The following is a 4,895-nucleotide window of genomic DNA, read 5'->3' on the forward strand; positions in this document are numbered from 1 at the left end:
TTTTATTTTTATTTTTAAAATAATTTTTTTAAAAAAAGATAAAATAAAAAAATTCTAAAAAAATATATTTTATATACAATTCAGCTAATTTGCTACAATTTCATTTTATCTAACCCTTGTACTTGTTGTATTATTCATGTTAACAAATTTTTAAAATTAAAAATATTGAAAAAATTAAAAAGAAAAAAAAAACCAATAAAAATACAAAGATTATTAAGCATGATGATAATTAATGAAGGAAAGAGGAACCAAATAAATATAAGATTTTGGCTCCCTCTCCAAGCAGATAAGAGATAAGAGATAAGAGATAAGAGGATAATGAAATATAAAGTTAAAAAGAAAAAAAAAGTGTTAAAGATGGTAGGAAAAAAAAAAGATGAGATAAAAAAAAAAAAAAAAGGTAAAGGTATAAATGGAGCTTGACCCTCATCATGGAGAGGGGGGTAAAATTTTAGAGAGAAAATGTACACAAAAAAAATCAATATGAAAACAAATTTTAAGAGAAAAAAATAAAATGTTTTTCAGAAAAGAAAAAAATAAAATTAAAAAGATTTAGACAGATAAAAAAATATTAAAAAAATACCAGAGATAGGAAAAAAAAATACATTTATTATTAGAAACAAATGTGAGACAATTTACTATTATATTAAAGTATGTATGTGATAATTTTTATTTTTTTATTATATAATCATTCCTTACTTAGAATTTTTAAATATCAGTTATGATTTTTTAGTTGTTATAAAACTAAATGGCAAGTTATTTTTTTTATTTTTTTCATATAATTCTCTAAGATGTCTTATATATACCCATATTTTTTTAAATATATTCCTTTCATATATACTTCTCCAATATATCATACGTGACATTTGAATTTCAGCATGTAAAGGTTGACTTTTACATATTTTTTGTTTTGTTAATTTTTAATCTTATATATACATAAATTTCCTTCAAAATTTCTTCCATTTTTCTCCCAGTAAGAATATTTTGTAAGAGTAGTAGTTGTTTAGTAGGGTTTGTTTCTCTCTCTTTTTTTTCTCATAGAAAACGGTTGTTGGCTTCTTAATTTGGGCAAGAATCAAATATTCTTAATAATTCAACATTTAATATTCAAACTTGATAGGAATACATAATATTTATGGTTTGTTAATAAAAACAAGTTAATTTTTTTTTTCTAGAATGAATTTGGTAAACAATCATCTCAACTCAATAGTTTAAATTATTAAATAAGATTTCAAGATATAATTTATGTTATTTTTTCATACATTCTTTTAAATAAAAATCTTTTAAACTTGAAACTTACACATATTTATATTATTTTATGCTTAAATTTTTTATAAAATAAATAGAAATGATGAGATTTGAACTCGTAACTACTTAGTTATTAAAACTCTAATACTATATTAAAAATTATCTTAACTTAATAATTTAAGTTATTAAATAATATTTTAAAATATAATTTATGTATTTTTTTAAAAATAAAATTCAAACAAATTAATAAAAATAATTAACGAGGAATCCAACTGGTGTGCACCTTGCCATATCACTGGGACTTTTCGTGGCTGATATATATAGCAAAGTCAACCTTTTATTTGCAATCAAAATCTCCTCTCCAAGCAATTAAGAGATAAGAGATCAGAGGATAATGAAATATAAAGTTAAAGAGAAAAAAAAAAGTGTTAAAGATGGTAGGAAAAAAAAATGAGATAAAAAATTGAAAAAAGGTATAAATGGAGCTTCACCCTCAGCATGGAGAGGGGGGTAAAATTTTAGAGAGAAAATGTCGACAAAAAAAAAATCAATATGAAAACAAATTTTAAGAGAAAAAAATAAAACATTTTTCGGAAAAGAAAAAAAATAAAATTAAAGAGATTTAGAGAGATAAAAAAATATTAAAAAAATACTAGAGATAGAAAAAAAAACATTTATTATTAGAAACAAATGTGAGACAATTTACTATTATATTATAGTATGTATGTGATAATTTTTATTTTTTTTATTATATAACCATTTCTTACTTAGAATTTTTAAATATCAGTTAGGATTTTCTAGTTGTTATAAAACTAGATGGTAAGTTATTTTTTTTATTTTTTTCATATAATTCTCTAAAATGTCTTGTATATACCCATATTTTTTTTTTAATATATTCCTTTTATATATGCTTCTCCGAGATATCATATCTGACATTTAAATTTCAGCTTAAATCATGTAAAGGTTGACATTTACATATTTTTTGTTTTGTTAATTTTTAATTTTATATATACATAAATCTCCTTTAAAATTTCTTCCATTTTTCTCCCAGTAAGAATATTTTGTAAGAGTAGTAGTTGTTTAGTAGGGTTTGTTTCTCTCTCTTTTTTTTCTCATAGAAAACGGTTGTTGGCTTCTTAATTTGGGTAAGAATAAAATATTCTTAATAATTCAACATTTAATATTCAAACATGATAGGAATACATAATATTTATTGTTTGTTAATGAAAACAAGTTAATTTTTTTTTAGAATAGATTTATTAAAGAATTATTTTAATTTAATAATTTAAATTATTAGATAAGGTCTCAAGATATGATTTATGTTATTTTTTTATACATACTTTTAAATAAAAGTTTTTTAAATTTAAAACTTAAACATATTCATATTACTTTCTACTTGATTTTTTATCAAATAAATAGAAATGAAGAGGTTTGAACTCGTGATTACTTGGTTATTAATGCTCTAATACTATATCAAAAAATTATCTTAATTTAATAATTTAAGCTATTAAATAATATTTTAAAATATAATTTATATTATTTTTTTTCAAAAATAAAATTCAAACAAATTAATAAAAATAATTAACGAGGAATCCATCTGGTGTGCAACTTGCCATATCATTGGGACTTTTCGTGGCTGATATATAGCGCCAAGTCAACCTTTTATTTGCAATCAAAATTTTGAACTTGTGACACGAATTTTCAAGGAATTCTTTTGCGTGAAATTTCGTTGTCTTCGGCAATCAATACGTGGGGTCATTCACAAAATAGGCGTAGCATGCGCGTGACCGTCACCATCACAAACTACAAAAATAATTATAGCCTTTAATGTATTTTTTTGGTAAAATTGTATTTTTTAAAAAGTTTATTTTTTAATATTTTTTAAAAATTTACTATGCTAATATTTAAAAATTAAAATATATTATTCTAATATATTACACAACAAAAAATCGATATATTATATTTTTGAATAACATGCACTTTTTGATGGGATGGATAAAAAAATAATTATTTTTAATTTAAGAATTTGAGTAACAATTTGTATAAATATAATTTATAAACTTATTATATGAAAAGATTTTATAGTGTTCAAGTAATGGTTACTTCTTAAACTCATTTTAAAGACAAGATAGATAGATAGATAAATAATCAAATTCAACCCACCAAAAGTATCTATCAAATATAAATAGTTACTTTTTCTAATAACGAAGAAATAGGTGAAATAAAGAAAAACTCCCATCAAATTGCTATTATGTTCAATCTTTTCGAATCTTTACAAAATATACACTTCTTATGACAGCATACGAAAGGCTTGTGAAGCCAAACTGATCTCTTGATGAACATGGGTCCGTGTTTCCTATTTAGAAATCACTTCCTACTTCTAATTTTGCATGAAATTTGATAGATTAGGTGAAAAGCTTCTTCTTCTTTTTCCTCGCATGTTTGATAAGAGAAAAGAAGTTCCATCAAACTTCTCCGAAACAAATTAGCACAAAACGTGACCATAATTAAACTGGAAAAAAAAATAAAAAAATGATGGCATTGGCTTTGAAAGACAGAATTATGATGGTGGGTCTGTATTTTCCTCTCTTGTTCTTGGCAATAACTTGTTGGACTGGCAAGCAAATTTCACACCACAGGTTCAAATGATGGCCAGCTAGGAACTATAATGATCGAACCTGGTTCTTATGGGAAAGGAAGAATTTATTCAAACGAGGAACCAGAAAGAAACAAGCACATTGTAATATTTGTACTAAAAATGAGTGGTGGAGCTTCATGTTTTTCGTTCGAGGACAACGCCCACCTTATGAAAAATAAAATACATAGTAGAAGAGGCTCCTTACTATGTAAATGTACTCCGAACAACGTTTTTAAAGACATTAAAATTAATATAGTTATTGAGGAACCAGCAAGAAATAAGACACAAGCCTATAGTACTGCAAGAAGGGATGCTTTGGAATTGCGTTCTAATTGACGTTTCTAAAAAAAATGAATTGTTTTGTTTTGTGTAAGATTAATTTTTTTAATGTTTTTAGATTATCTTTTATATTAAAAATATTTTTTTTAAAATAAAAAATATTATTTTAATATATTTTTAAACAAAAAACACTTTAAAAAATAACAACTACTACACCTCCAACCACCTCCTCAATATATATATATATATATATATAGTTGCTCAAGCTAGACTTTGATCTTATTCTAGCCGAGCCCTTGTCACCACTAATAATGACTAGGTCGTTGCCTATGCTATAATATAGGTTATATTTTGAACAACATGCTCTCGTTAACAACTTTGACATGCTATTTTAGGCATTTTAGAAGGCAATGCAATAGATTTTTGGCTGATGATAAAGCATATGTTTAGAAAAAGGTAAGGGGCGTGTTCGTTGGTATTCATGGGACACAAGAGAGAGAGAGAGAGACAATGAGGTCCCTCAAGTCTAGCAGAAACCTATAAGAAGAAAGAAGAAAACAGGAATTGTAGATGCATGCATGAAGAAAGGGTTGTTTTACCTTACCAAAACAATGTCGTTTTGGCTTAAGATTTTTTTTTAAAAAACTTTTTTGTTAAATGCACCGTTTCCCTATTGCTGTTTCTTTTCTTTTCATTTTCTTTTTATTTTTCAGTTTGGTGCTTGGCATTT

At 24.5% G+C, this 4,895-nt stretch overlaps 1 protein-coding gene across 1 annotated transcript in view; it reads left to right on the top strand.

Annotated features, from left to right (window-relative positions):
* LOC105128086 (NAC transcription factor 25-like) overlaps nucleotides 1–4,419 on the top strand; it is a 17,694-nt gene extending 13,275 nt beyond the window's left edge. Inside the window, exon 4 of the transcript XR_842767.1 lies at nucleotides 4,399–4,419. The gene's annotated coding sequence lies outside the window, so the exon portion shown is untranslated. The remainder of the gene's footprint in view (nucleotides 1–4,398) is intronic.
* Nucleotides 4,420–4,895: the final 476 nt, after the last annotated feature.

Source organism: Populus euphratica, unplaced genomic scaffold (assembly GCF_000495115.2).
Source record: "Populus euphratica unplaced genomic scaffold, PopEup_1.0 scaffold15.1, whole genome shotgun sequence".
Classification (NCBI taxonomy): Eukaryota; Viridiplantae; Streptophyta; class Magnoliopsida; order Malpighiales; family Salicaceae; genus Populus; species Populus euphratica.